The sequence below is a fragment of the Eptesicus fuscus genome, chromosome 2 (assembly GCF_027574615.1).
Source record: "Eptesicus fuscus isolate TK198812 chromosome 2, DD_ASM_mEF_20220401, whole genome shotgun sequence".
NCBI lineage: Eukaryota > Metazoa > Chordata > Mammalia > Chiroptera > Vespertilionidae > Eptesicus > Eptesicus fuscus.
Window position 1 is genome coordinate 23,909,016 of NC_072474.1, and position 15,520 is coordinate 23,924,535.

General features: G+C 43.3%; 1 protein-coding gene across 3 annotated transcripts in view; it reads right to left on the bottom strand.

Moving 5' to 3' along the window:
- Nucleotides 1-1,654: 1,654 nt before the first annotated feature.
- MRC1 (mannose receptor C-type 1) overlaps nt 1,655-15,520 on the bottom strand; it is a 120,287-nt gene continuing 106,421 nt past the window's right edge. Inside the window, exon 31 of one of the 3 annotated variants that reach the window (XM_054725901.1) lies at nt 1,655-1,673. The gene's annotated coding sequence lies outside the window, so the exon portion shown is untranslated. Of the gene's footprint in view, nt 1,674-2,961; nt 3,230-15,473; nt 15,517-15,520 lie in introns of those variants that run through there. The other 2 variants (XM_054725899.1, XM_054725900.1) reach the window with 2 other exon arrangements.

Below are 15,520 nucleotides of genomic sequence, written 5' to 3' on the forward strand. Positions count from 1 at the left end.
GTCAGATTTTGGCCCAGAGATGAGCTAATAATGACTGCGGGGTAGGAACAAAAATATTGGGATTACTTTTATAGTTTTTTTTTTTTTTACAAAAAGGGTGGAAGAGTTAAGATTCTTCGGTTAGCAATTTAAAAAAATGACAGAAGATGATACAAACATTTCTAAACCCAGTGCTTACCTTCAGAAGAAAGACAAATGGCTATTTATCTGGAGCTCTGTGGCCTTTTAAGTCTCAGAGAGCATTTTGTGGTTACAAAGTCCTCTGTTTTTAAAATTCCTTGACTGTGTGCTGGGAGCTGGAAGGGATTATTCCAGCCCCGTGAAGTTTCCAGTTGCCATGGAGAGAGCTGCTCTGAAGGTAACAATGAAGGTGGATAAAAGTGAGAACTTTCATCTGGCAGGTTTTCAGGAAAATCAAATAAAAGGGGTTCATGAACCTGACTTTTTCATATTAATATTTACCAATGTTCATAGAGTCCCCAGCAGTCACCTGCCTTTTAAGGGGCAGGGCAGATCAAAGTCAAAGGATTTCACCTTGTAGAATGGAAAAGTTTTAGTGTCCGATTAAGGTTTTTTGTGTTGTTGTTTTTTCTTTCCAGTTGGTTCTGTGATACTTGTTTCAGCCACACTCCAACCAAGGATTTGTGGAAAAGATAGACTCTTTAGAATCTTATTTCTTTTACAAGGTAGAGAGGTTTAACAGATTTAACATGGTTGTAAATTCATAAATAGATATTTTCAAATGAGAAGGAAAGTATTTGTGGGAGGAACAAAGTTCTTACCTGGGAAGTAAGTGGATGTGAATGGAGAACTTTGATTAGCTGAGTATGTTATGATCCCTGTATCTGCAGTAGAAGTGACTACATAGGATCCTTCAGACTCTGAAACAGGCTCTCAATAAATTACTAGTGAATAAATGACTACAAGAACAAAGTGGTAAATTTTACAGGACATAAGAGAAGGTAAAACGCAAACTTTCAAAGTGGACTGAGTACACATAAATGGCACATAGTACACAGAAACACAAAGTGACTCTGAAGAATGATGGATAGAGATTTATGAGTTCAGTGCCATAGGTGGTAGATGGGAAGGAGTGGGGCTACTGGTGAAGAGACAGAGGAAATGAGAAGAGAAAGAAGTTAGGATAGTTTCCTCAATCACTAATTGGATATGAAAACGTGGAACAAAAGGGTGAGATAATCCTAAAAGAATGCTGGTAACATTGATAGGAATATGGAAATGTGGCACAAAAGCTCCCAGAAAATGCCTGGTTTCTCATTAATTCCAAATATGGAGCATTTGGATTCATCTAAACTGTCAAGGGAAGGGGCTTGGCCTGCGGTGGTGAAACCCAATGCAGTTCCAGCCGCCTGCTGCAAGAAAAGCCAAATTCAGGAGACAGTGCTGCTGAGAAGGAAAAGGGTTTACTGGTATTCAAGTGCTGGTCACCTGAGAAGATGGGGGACTCTCGTCCCAAAGCCCATTTTAACATCTCAGTGCAGGCAGGGGTTTTTATCAGGAAGGAAAAGGAAAGCAGAACAAAGATGTCAGGGGGCGGGGGCTGTGGACATGCAGGCAGTGTTCTTGCTGGTTCTGATATAGATCTTTAACATCAGCCAAAGTCTTGTATTCAAGCTGCCCCAGACCCATGCAGGATCCAGAACAGTTGGTTTCTTCAATATACAAAAAAAAAAAAAAAAGGATTCTTTAGCGATGTATGGCAGGCATGACTAACCCGGCCTTTTTTGAAGACTTATATCCTGCTTTCTGACCCAGAGAAAAGTATTGGTCATTATACTGTACTAGAGGCCCGGTGCACGAAATTCGTGCATGGAGGGGGGTTGTCCCTCAGCCTAGCCTGTACCCTCTCCAATCTCGGACCCCTCAAAGGGGCAGTCGGACATCCCTCTCATAATCCAGGACTGCTGGCTCCCAACTGCTTGCCTGCCTGCCTTCCTGATTGCCCCTAACTGCTTCTGCCTGCCAGCCTGATCACCCCCTAATCACTCCCATGCCAGCCTGTTTGCCCCCAACTTCCCTCCTCTGCTGGCCTGGTCACCCCTAACTGCCCTCTCCTGCAGGGTTGATCACCTCCAACTGCCCTTCCTTGCAGGCCTGATCCCTCTCAACTGCCCTCCCTTGCAAGCCTGGCCCCTCTCAACTGCCCTCCCTTGCAGGCTGGGTGCCTCCCAACTGCCCTCTCCTGCTGGCCATCTTGTGGTGGCCATCTTGTGTCCACATGGGGGCAGGATCTTTGACCACATGGGGGCAGCTATATTGTGTGTTGCAGTGATGATCAATCTGCATAGTTCTCTTTTATTAGATAGGATAGAGGCCTGGTACAGGGGTGGGGGCCAGCTGGTTTGCCCTGAAGGGTGTCCCTGATCAAGGTGGGGTTCCCTTGGGGCATGGGGCGGCCTGAGCGAGGGGCCTGTGGTGGTTTGCAGGTGGGCCACGCCCCCTGGGACGCAAGCGGAGACCCTGGTATCTGGAATTTATTTTCCTTCTACAACTGAAACTTTGTAGCCTGGAGCAGAGCCAAGCCTGGGGCTCCCTCCGAGGCCCGAATCCATTTGTGTTGGGGTTATAATTGAAACTTTGTTGCCTTAAGCGGGAGGGCCCAGCCAGGGTGTGCAGAAAGCTTTTCTTCCCCTGTTGCCAGCGGCAACCCTGGCCTGCTCTCTCAAGCTCCATTCTGCTGCCATTTGTTTGAATTTGTTTACCTTCTATAATTGAAACTTTGTAGCTTGAGTGGAGGCTTAGGCCTGCAACGGCTGGCAGAAAGCTTGGCTTCCTCTGTTACCTAGGGAACCTTGCTCTCTGTGGCTGTAGCCATCTTGGTTTGGGTTAATTTGCATACTCGCTCTGATTGGATGGTGGGCGTGGCTTGTGGGTGTGGCTTCTGGGTGTGTGGGAGGTATGGTCAATTTGCATATTTGTCTATTATTATATAGGATGTTATTTACTAGAGAAGGTTATTTTTCAGGTTAGCGAAGATTTCGCGGAGGATGTGCTGGATGTACAGGCTGCGCAGGACGTCTTCCCACAGGCCTGATCTGGATCTTTAAGGCCACCATTCTTGAGTTGGCCATCTGGGCTTTCTTCCCGCTGAATTCCTGTTGACTGGGTGGTTGGCATCAGCCGGGTGGGCCTTGAGGCTGGGGCTCTTCCTAGGCTCACACAGGAATGGAGACTATAGTGTATAGTAAAAACTTTTAACATCCGAGGTCTATTTTGAGGGAAAAATCAGGTTATAGTAATAAACTGGGTTTAACATTTACTAAGATTAACATGGGTAGCTTTATAAAAATTTTATAAGTTTACTTTGTTAGTATATTCTTAGTTTGGTTCTATTCCATGGCTAGTCAGACTACTCTAAGTCGTATAGCACATTCATTCCTGTCACAGAGAGACTAAGTGGGGTTAAGAGTCCAGAACGGTCAGTTTAACAGAGGAGCAAGGAGTTGGTCAAGACCTTCCAGCTGTCGATCCAGTGGAGACAGAGAAGCAAGGAGGGAACAGGCTCAGGACCTTGTCTCCAGAATTAGGCCCTTGCTTTCTGACCCAGCTTTAAGTAACAGGTCCTAAAATTGCCCATCCCTGCCCAAGGCCCACTGTAGCACCTGCCTGGTTGCCACAGAACTGGATCCTGATGTGCTCTGACCAGTACTCACAGGACAGTGTCCCTGCTGTGACTTGGGGTCCTTTTTCCTGATTGCCCTGTGCTGGTGTCCAGCCTGGAAGCCCCATAATTCCTGGTGTCAGGTTTCCTATGGTTACTGATGCCCTTGTAACAGAGCCCAGCGAGTTATCTCCCCCAGAGATTCCTGAGCACCATTCACTAGTCTCAAGGGCCCCCAATACCTCCACCATTCTAGCCACAAACCCCAAGACTCCCAAAGTGAACTTCCTCTTATTGTCACAAGCCAGTGTCCCTACTCTGTTTGCCCCCAAGATTCATTCCACCCTCACAGTCAAACCTATAATTCAACCAGCAACCAGGTTCCTATTCCTGTTCCAGGGTGAGACAGGAATAGAGGGGCAGGGAGAAGCCCTGGATGTAGGCTGTAAGGCCAGCAAAGCCAAGAAGGGCTGGCAGGCAGATGATAAAAAATAGGAGTAAGAAGGAAATACTTAGCGGAACTTGTCAGCATCATCTTCTTTGCTTGACTTTGAGCTGTAGCTCTAACTCCAAGTGCCCAACCTGCCTGCTTCCCCAGAAATCAGCCTTTCTTAAACACTAGTGACCCGGTGCACCAAATTCGTGCACATTAAAAGGGGATTAATTAGAGGAAATAATTTAATATTGCTATTTGCCCTTTCTCTATAATAGAAGTGTCAGAGATGAAAGAAAATTAGTAAAATGTATATGAAAACCTTCCTCCTGTCAGAGTCTGGGGCTCACCACGGGACCCAGAGTCAAGTCCCTGCCCACCCACCTGCACCTCAAAATCCCATGAGATCCAGACCCAGCCGGCCCCCACCCCCATTGGGCTAGATCCAGACCTGGCCAGTCCCACCCTTGTCAAGCCCTGCCCAGCAGGGGGTGTAGCCTCAGGTCCCCTGGCCCAGGGGACATGGGTGCCAGGATGGGAGGCGTGGCCTGAGGTCCCCCAGCCCAGACCAGGGCAGGGGGCATGCCTTGAGGTCCTCCATCAAGCCCCGCCAGGTGGGGGACATGGCCTGAGATCCCCTGTCAAGCCTCACTGGGAGGGGGACATGGCTTGAGGTTCCCGTCAAGCCCTGCCAGGTGGGGGGGCACAGCCTCAGGTCCCCTGTCAAGCCCCACCAGAAGGGGGGTGCAGCCTCAGGTCCCCCGTCAAGCCCCGCTGGGAGGGTCACAGCCTGAGTTCCCCCGAACCAGCACTGAGGGTGCACCTTGAGGTCCCCTATCAAGCCCAGTTGGGCATGGGGGGCACAGCCTCAGGTCCCCTGGCCCGGATCTGGGGTGGGGGCTGTGGCCTGAGGTCCCCTGTCAAGCCCTGCTGGGCAGGGGTGCGGTCTGAGGTCCCCCAGCCTGGTGCCAGGGTGGGGGGCATGGCCTGAAGTCCCCTGGCCTGGAGCTGTGTTGCGGGGAGCAGCCTGAGGTCCCCTAGCCCAGCACCAGGACAGGAAGTGCACCTTGAGGTCCCCCATCAAGCCCCACTGGGTGGGGGGTGCAGCCTGAAGTCCCCTGTCAAGCCCCACCAGGTGGGGGGCCTGGCCTGAGGTCCCCTGGCCTGGAGCTGGGGTGGGGGGAGCAGCCTGAGGTCCCCTAGCCCAGCACCAGGGGAGGAAGTGCACCTTGAGGTCCCCTGTCAAGCCCCACGGGGGCGGAGGAGGGTGTAGCCTCAGGTCCCTGCTGATTGCTCGTTAAGGCTCCTTATGGGAACTTGGCCTCAGCTGTGGGTGCAGCCATCTTTGTCACGGAGTGATGGTCAATTAGCATATTCCCTCTTTATTAGACAGGATGGCTGCATTTGCAATCCAAGCAACTTCTGGGGTTAATGAGTTTCACATGTAAACTCACCAGCTGTGTAAAAAAGGAGCTCATTTACTCCTGGTTTATACTCACATGCCCGTTAACCCCCAGGTGGGGGCAGTCTCATGGGAGGCAGTTTCTCCTGATATGCCGACTCTTACTTGTGCTATCACAGGAAGATAGAGTGGCCGGGAGGCAGGAGGGAAGAGGGGAGGGGGGCACTGACCAATTTGTCCTTCATTCAGTTTTGACTCTGCCTTTTGGTGTGCTCTGAGTTCCAAACGTCTTCCCCATGCCCATTTACTAGTAGTAATGTAGTTATATGCCCACCCTGCCTTGACCTAGAAAGAATTTAAAGGGGCCCACCAGGAAACATGAAACATAAGACGGCAGCAACTTAGGAAGAGATTGAAAAAAGGGTAGAGCCATCCTGTATGTACAGTGTATAGTGCAGGGCTGCCTGCCCTGTACCGTTTTGCAGGTTTGGGCACTGCACAACTCCAGAGATCATCCTTCATTTCTACAGTCATTACAGATTTATGTATTGACTTTCATGACAATGTATCCTATCTAATAAAGAGGGAATATACTAATTGACCCTCACGCCGTCGCAAAGATGGCGGCGCCCACAGCCAATAAGAAGGGAATATGCTAATTGACTGCCCTGCTCTCAAATATGGCAGCACCCACAGCCAATAAGGAGGGAATATGCTAATTGACTGCTCCACCCTCAAAGATGGCAGTGCCCACAGCCAAAAAGGAGGGAACATGCTAATTGACTGCCATGCCCTCAAAGATGGGGCACCCACAGCCACAAGATGGTGGTGCCCAGTCCCCTCAGCCCAGCCTGCCTCCAGAGTCTCCCAGTTCTCTCTGCCCCCCAGCCACCCAGTTGGCCCGAGGCACAGGCAAGCCTCAGATGGTGGCTTCCCAGCCACCCAGGGCTGCCCGAGGCTCAGGTAACCAGGGCCAGCTGAGGCTTTCGCTACCAGCAGTGGCAGCAGCAGAGGTATGATGGGGCATCGCCTTCCCCTGATCTCCGGGTCGCCTCCCACCCCTGAGGGCTCCCAGACTGTGAGAGGGGGCAGGCCGAGCTGAGGGATCCCCCTCCAGTACATGAATTTTCATGCACTGGGCCTCTAGTTAAATTATATTATTTATTCATTTTCCAGCAAATGTCCTGCGGAAAGGAGGCTTTGAGCTGGTGGCAGGGCTGCATGTGCTCTTCATCCAGCCCACCCCTATGGGATCATCTCTGGCAGTAATATGAGATCCTACAACTCTGCGCTACCTCTGGGTCTCACTTCTCCTTGCGTGCCCCTTTACACTGACTTCTTCCCTCTTTCCAAGACATGGGCCTCTCTAAATAATTAGTACAAAATGTTTATGAACATTGTTTAGTGTTTTTTATGCCTAGGCACTGTGCTAAGCAACTTGACATATATTTTCTCATGTAATAACAGTTGAACCTAATTAATGACCTTCTCGCTGTACATTTTAGGAATACCCAGGGTCACACAGTTTAGAGGTGCCACAAGAAATCTGGGCCTGTGAACATGAAAGTTGGTGCTTATACAGTAAAACCTTGATATAACGGACTAATTCGGGCAAGGTGTTCATTAAAGCCAGAAGTCCATTATATAACAAAGTAGGTTTTACAAATGCATATATTAAAAGATTGACAAATTAGTTTACCTGTTTTTTTTTACTTATGTAGACACATTTGTGTAATTAAAATTAAGTATGAATTAAAAGTTAAATTTCACAGAAAAGTTTTTTATACGTATTACAGTAATTGTAAATTTATACTGAATAGGTCTAGTAAATGCATGCATTCACCAGTCACTGTGAGTAAACAAATGCACATGGCTGGGGAGTGGCTTAACCGAGGTCGGAACTGCTGGAAGCCAATTTCAGCATGTCAGCAGGGCTGAATCATCTGGAGATGGGTGAGGGCATTTCCCCAAACCTGAAAAGGATGCATTTGCTTGCTGTCCGACAGCTAAGGGCATCTTAATCTACATGTTATTGCCTCCTACTGGCCAAATACCTGAACAGCTGAAGGCAATTCTTCCAATCTGACAATGGATTGTGTATACAAACCCTACCCTTTGATGTGTATATCTCCACCTTGCCTTAGGACAAATTGTGTTAATAAAAAGCAAGGGGTACTGAGACAAGGAGAATTTAGTTCCTTTAGCTAAGTCTTCTCTGACTCACTGTAATGCCTTCCAAAATTTGTTTCATCTCTGGACTCTTATTTAATTTTCGCTCAGCACCTTCTCCAGGTTCCTGAACCCTTCTAGATGCCGGATCAAGGCCACCGGCATTAATTGGCACCTGAAATATGGACAATTTGGAGATGAAGTATTCGCCTGAGTGGATAAAACAGCACCTGTGATGGTGGTAAAATTAACTGTGCGTAAAGCCCATGTCAGCTTCGGAAGCCCGCAGATGCGTAAGTGCGTGGGTGATACTTTTTGTTTAAGTCAGATTATAATGGGGAAGAATTTGATTAAAAGGCAAAATTATAAAGAAATTGGAATATTAAAAGGTAATTTTTAAAATCAGGCTGAAAAAGGAGTGCCGTGGTCATATTTAATATGGTTTCTGTAAGATGAAACAGAGGGCCGGAGACCATGGGATACCAGGATACAGGCTTTATTGGAGATCACCCTGCCGGCCGCCTTCCAGAGGGGAAAAGGGAGAGAAAGAGGGTGTGCCGGGGTGAAAGCGCCTTTTGAGGGGAGGAAAGGAGGGGACGGGGCTTAGGGTACTCAGCACATGCTGATTGGTGGTTTCATGTAAGGCACATGATTAGGGACTTAAGAATCGGGGGCTTAGGGTATTTGGCAGGTGCTGATTGGTGGTTCAATGTACAGTCCATATAAGGTGTTCAGGAATGTCTGGCTGCAGATGGAGTTTACTTCATACTCCATCCATCAGTTGGTGGGAGGGAGGATCTATCAGTTTCTTGTTCAAATCATAAAATACCAAATTTGTATTGAGGATCGAAAATCTGTAAATTCTAAAAAACCACCAGATCCTCTGCTCCTGATCTCAAAAGCGGCTGGAGAAGGCAGAGCTATCGCTATCACCTCTGTTGCAATGAGATTCTCTAATGCTTTGTTTAAAAATTACCTAAGAACGCATTGGGAAAAGCAAAATTCGGCGAAAATAACTCTAAGGGCTAGTCATTACTTTGGAAAGCAAAATAGGAAAAAATTTAGAATCTGTCTTTATCTGTTAAGCATGCCTTTAATTGGGAAAAGAAACAAGGCCGAATCAAAGCAAGCAGGATGTGGGGGAAGGGAGACACATGGTGATCCTGTAATATGGACACCCACTCCCGGAGCATGCTAATTTAAAAAGTCTCCTTCTCGCCATGAAAAGTTTTACAAAATTTAGAAATGTGTCTGGGATTTCTGTGCACGTGTAAAGAGAAAAGCTCTTTACACGTGCATGCAACTGTCCGATTTTTGGACATTTAGATAGGTTTTGAGCTAAAACTTAAATCTCTTTGCGAATGCTACAGAATAAAACCCCAAAGACTGGTTTTTTCCTCAGAAAGATGGCAGAAATGACACACACAGAGAAAAGATGCAAGCTGGTTCTAGCAACAAGATTGCTATTTCCATAATAAAAGGTAGTTTATTTAAATAATCGTGGACCGCATTCAAAAGTTAACCTTAAAGCCACCAAGAAAATCAGTAAATTGTCTCTGGTACAAAAATTTGCCTAAGAAAATGCCATAAAATAATTATAATTGGATTTAAATCTCATAAAAGTTGTTGAAACATAGATAAATAATATATTAATTATAAAGTTCCAGTAGCCCAGGGGGAAAGCTAGCTGTGCCTCTAATGGAGGAAGGGGCTAGCCGCCCTTCCCCCAGCAGAACAAGCAGGTAGGCCAAAGTTTCCTGCCCGCAGCAATCTCCAAGGAAAGAATGGCCAATTTACATCTAAATAGAGCAAGCTAGGCCAAAACCTGTTTTGCCAGCCTCAAACATGGTTTTCCAGAGCCGCTGGCAACTTAAAACTTTAAAGTTTACTAAATCAAATGATAAAAACTTGTTCAATAATCTGAATTTGCCTCATGAAAAATCTAGAGGACAGAATTAAAGCTATTAATTGATTATGTCTTATATTTTTTTAAATTTATTCTTAAAAATATAAAGGTGTTATTATTCTAAGAAATGTTAATATTTGACTTGCCACCTCTAAAAATTTAAGGTTCAAATTAAATTGGCAGAAATTATACAGTTGTGGTAACTAAATGCCTAAAGTATAGAAATTTATTTTTGAGATAATAATTCTTGTATTTGAAAGATGAAACAGAGGGCCAGAGAACTTGGATGCCAGGACACAGGCTTTATTGGAGAGAAGACCCCTGCCGGCTCCCTTCCAGAGGGAAAAAAAGAGGGCATGCGGGGTGAACACGCCTTTTGAGGGGAGGAAAGGAGGGAACGGGGCTTAGGGTACTCAGCACACGCTGATTGGTGCTTTCATGTAAGGTACATGATTAGGGACCTAGGGACTTAGGAATCGGGGGCTTAGGGTATTTGGCAGGTGCTGATTGGTGGTTCAATGTACAGTCCATATAAGGTGTTCAGGAATGTCTGGCTGCAGGTGGAGTTTACCTCATACTCCGTCCATCAGTTGGGGGAAGGGAGGATCTATCAGTATTTTCTCTAAACAAATTAATAGTTTAAAATATATTAATATGCCAAGTGTGGTAAAATTTCAACCTAAAATATAATATTTTATTGGTCTAATTAAAAAAGAGGGTTAATTCTGTGATCCCAACTGAAATTTATAATACAAAAACCAGTTTAAATTTAATTGATATCTTATAAGATAATTACAAAAAGTATATAATCTTTAAATCATATATATATGTCTTTCCAAGTTAAATTTCAAGGCTATAACTGAGGGATGATTTTTGGAAAACTCCAAGGGCCCATAGTGATTCAAATAATTTGTTCTCTCTTCTTAAAGGAAATATTTTCAATTTAGCTGATTTAATATACTTGAAATCACATGGAAAGCTTTATCAAATAAAAATTAATTAATATATTTTACTTATATACATATATTTTAAATGTTATGAAGGTTTTGGCCTCTAAGGAGGGAAGAATAAAATAGTTTAAATATTTCTTAAAAATCCAACAGCAGAATATTAAGACAGAATTTTAATAACAAAGCCTCTAGCTGCCTGCATTTTAAATAGGCTGGGGGTGGAGGCAGTGTTTGTGCCTTGTGAATCAGATGTATAAGTTTATAAATTCACTGGCTTTGCTTTTTTAATAAAGATACCTACTTAAATTACTTAATAAATTAGCTTTTAAAATATAAACAAGGTCTCATATAAATTAAGTTATATGAGAAGCCAATATTTTTATAAGTAATTGAATCCAAGTAAAGTCTAAGAAAATTACTGAGACCGCCCATAATCCCTCTGTATATGCAAATAAGCCAAAGGGGGTACTCTTTAAAAATAAAATTCTAAGCTTAATAAAAAGGAGAAATTTTAAAATTTTGAAATCTCTTCCACTAGTATTTACAGGATAAACTAAAGATTGTTGTTAAAATACTAAATCTGATCCTTACTAATAGTCACCATGAACGTAAGGGGCATCATTTAATGTGACTCCATGGCCTGGTAATATCAGTCTGCATCAAAAAGCAAACATGTTTGTTATATTTGTTGCTTTGTATAGAAAAGAAAAATGAAAACTTTTAAATGAGATTCTCTAAGTGTGGCCTGAAAATTATTTGGGTAGAAAATAGAGTTTTCCTTCAAATGTCTGGAAAACTATAATTATTAGTCAATATACTAGACCTCATAAAAGAAAAGTAAATAATTTGTGCTTTTGCCTCCCTGACAAAGTTTATGTAAAAAATTATACAAAGACTAATAATAGAAATTTAATTAATGTCATTTGTTGTCCATGGCTGAGGACAAGTAAAGTTAAAAAATAAATCTTATTTCAGATTAATTTAAATTGGCTAATTGAAGTAAGTGAATATTCAAGAAAACTTAATTGTACTGGGCAGAAAACTGTTCCTGAAGTATTAACTAAATTTTTTACTGATGGTTCATCTCATGGTAAAAAAAACTGCTTAACATGCAATGAATCCAAAGCAGTCATATTTCTATGCAGACAATTAAAATTAAAAGTTCTCAAGACTGCATTGTAAAATTTCCAAAAGCCTCCTAATATTTAAATCAAAAAAGGGGTGGTAGTGGAAAAATATCCTGTAAGAAAATTACATCAAGCCTTAATTGCTTTAAATTTTTTACTTTGAAAATTAATTTTCATTTGTAATGCTGATAGCAAGACACTCATGAAAACACACATGGTGTCAAAATAAGCCAAAGGAAAATGGTTTGGGCAAAAATGAAAGGATGCCAAGTCTAATTTATAGACAAGATTCCTTTACTAACCTTTGGTCAAGAATATGTTTGTATATTTCCAGAAAATTCCTCCAAGCCCGTGTGGATTCCTGCAACAACGGATCCCAGAGAGGAACTGACCAGATTGCTCCAGCCACAGAATAGCAGTGTCCCAAGACAAGAGGAGAAACAGTCCAGAAATGAAGATGGTGAGGACACCTTGCCATGCTAGCAGTCAGCAGCTGTGCATCCCTGCAGGTTGCCCAGGACCAAACCAGAAAAGGTCAGACCTGCATTGCCACCATTTGTCCACCATCCAGAACTGAAATATCATTGCTGACATGTACACATAAGGAACTGTTGGACATTGAAATTGGGACTCAAAGAACTGTTGGCTCAGAAAGAAACTCACTGCAGGCTAATTCTTTTATTACCTGACAGCAATTTAAAGGGACTTAATAGAACTCTGTCCTTTCCATTGAAATTAAAAATCTGAAAACATACATTCTTGTTAAATTTAAAAAATCAAAAAGGGTGAGATGCCGGAAGCCAATTCCAGCATGTCAGCAGGGCTGAATCATCTGGGATGGCTGAAAGGCATTTCCACAAACCTGAAAAGGATGATTGCTTGCTGCCAGACAGCTCAGGGCATCTCAATCTACATGTTATTGCCTCCTGTTGGCCAAACACCTGAACAGCCAAAGGCAGTTTCTCCCAAACCTGACAATCTGACAATGGATTCTGTACCTAACTCTACCCTTTGATGTGTATATCTCCACCCTGCCTTAGGACAAATCTACCTAATAAAAGAATAACATGCTAATTGACTGTACCTTTGCAGTGCCCACCAGCCAATCAGGAATTTGTATGCAAATTAACCCAACAAAAATGGTGGGTTAATTTGCATACACAGGTGCCAGGGGCGGGGAGGACGTTCTGCACCACCCAGCCACTCTGGGCCTCTGGGCAGCATGGGAAGGTGGAAAGGCGGCTTTGGGCCAGAGCAGAAAGGCAGCTCTGGCCAGAGCGAAAGCAGTGCCAGCAGCCAGGGGAAGGAAGGCCCATTCTGCACGAATCTTCATGTATCAGGCTTCTAGTTGTGTTAATAAAAAAGCAAGGGGTCCTGAGACAAGGAGAACTTAGTTCCTTTAGCTAAGCCTTCTCTGACTCCCCGTAATGCCTTCCAAAATTATGTTTTGTCTCTGGACTCTTATTTAATTTATGCACAGCACCTTCTCCAGGTTTCTGAACCCTTCTAGATGCCGGATCAAAGCCACTGGCACGGAACATCAGAACATCGGTGGCAGCATTAAAACTGCTGCAGAAAGTCATGCCATGTGACAACAAAACCAATTACCTCACAATGAGGTGTGATCACCAAACATTCTTTATGAGTGGTGACTATTGGAGTTAAATATGTAGACTATAGCTGTTGTTGTGTAATACTTATTTATAGCAATGAAATAACTACAGTGTTTTTACCAACATATGGTCTATTCGTTGAAATTTGTTAAAAGTAATAGTGAATTAATAACACATACACAAAAATAACCTGTTGATTTAATTATAAGCAAATCTTGGTTCAAAGCATTTTAAAATCAACAGGGTGTTAATTTTCACATAAGACATGTGGATCAGAAATTTTGTCCATTAAATCTAAAGTCCATTAATAAATCGAGGTCTGATGATCTCACTCATTTATAGATAATAAAGACAATTATAACCTGATGAACAAAAAGATAGATACAGAGGCAGAGAAGCATCGAACAGACTGTCAAATTACAGTGGGAAGGCTGTGGAATATTGGGGGGATGGGTAAGAAATCAACCAAAAGATTTGTATGCATGCATATAAGCATAACCAATGGACACAAGACACTGGGGCGGGGGGGGGGGGGGGGAGGGGAGGGTGAGGGCATGTGCCAGGGGGTAGGGGAGGACAGAGGAAGGTCAATGGGGGGAAAAAGGAGACATATGTACTACTATTTGTAATCACCAAACATTCTTTATGTTAAATACTGAATGTTAAAAAAATGTGGTCTCTCCGCCAAAGAAGACAGATATTGATATCTGTTGTAGCTTCTCTTGCTTTATTCTTTTAACATCATTTGGATCATGTTATATGTATTATTTTTAAGCTCGTATTTTTTACTCATTATATTGTCAGTCTTTCTCGAGATAGAATTATTTTATTAGTAATTTCAAAAATTCACCTTTCAGTTTGGTTTCAGAGTGGTGACTATTGGAGTTAAATACGTAGACTATTGTTTTTTAAACAATAAAAAATAAAAACAATAAATCAAGATCCACGAAATTGAAGGTTTACTGTCCAGCAATGGTCTGTTGCGATGCCATCCCGTATTTTCATTTGTAGGTTCAAGCCTCATTTTACAATGAAGCACAGGGGAGGGGGTGGGGGAGGCACAAAGGAATCAGCCAAGAGCCCATCATCAAGGAAATAGTCTGTTACATTTTGTTTATTGCTTTCTCCCCAAAGCCTCTTCAGCCCAAAAATTCTCAGAGAAAAGAAATTTAAGAAAAATGTAGAACTTTAAAACAAATAAAACCTTAGGCTCTCCTCTTCGGTGATGCTTATCAACAGGCCACTCACCAGACATTGGAAACAAATGCTCCTCCCTCTCTAACCTATTTCTTAGAGGAGAAGCAGAGTATTCCACTAAAAAGGCAGCTCCCACAGGCAAGGGACTCACACATCTTCTGATTCGGACACTGCCCACATCCCTGGATTTCCAACAATTAGAAAGTGTCAGTTGTTTTGAATTCAGACCTTTGCATTCTCTGATTTGGAAGCTGATCGTAAAAATGATTTTTAAGAAACATTATATGTGCAATTTTCAAACAATATTTTTCTTCTCCTTATAAAAGTCATATATGATCACTTACTTTTAAAAAGCTGAGAAAATACTGAAAGTTAAAAAAATGTGGTCTCTCCGCCAAAGAAAACAGATATTGATATCTGTTGTAGCTTCTCTTGCTTTATTCTTTTAACATCATTTGGATCATGTTATATGTATTATTTTTAAGCTCGTATTTTTTACTCATTATATTGTCAGTCTTTCTCGAGATGGAATTATTTTATTAGTCATTTCAAAAATTCACCTTTCAGTTTGGTTTCAATGATCCTCATTATAACTTGCTTTCCACGTCATTAATTTCTACTCTTTTTTGTTATTGTCTCCCCTAATTTTTCTTGTCTTTCCTGGTTCTTTCTGTGGCAGACTTTGCTAGATTCCACCTGATATTCATTCCTCCTTATTCCATTTATTTGGGGCAGCAAAGTGCCTAACTAAAACCCTTCACTTTTCCAGACTCATTAGAAGTGAGGTTCACATGGCAGAGTGTGAGGTCAATGTGAGGGGAAGTTTGCTGGGGACATCAAAGAGAGGGCCTCCTACCTGGAATTGACACCCCATGTGGCCCCAGTGAGGTAAGGAGCAAGAGACCAAGGCGCCTCCTCCCCACTCCAATTGGAGGAGCAGGAAGAAGAAGAAGGAGCCCGAAGAAGGAGCCCGGGCCCTGAAGGTATCTTCCAAGTCATTGCAGGAGTCCTGGCTGCCTGTGCTTGGAGTTTTGGTTGAGTGAGATCCGGTTGTCCAGTTTTCGGCTGATTTGCACCAAACGCCAGCACTTGTACACCTCG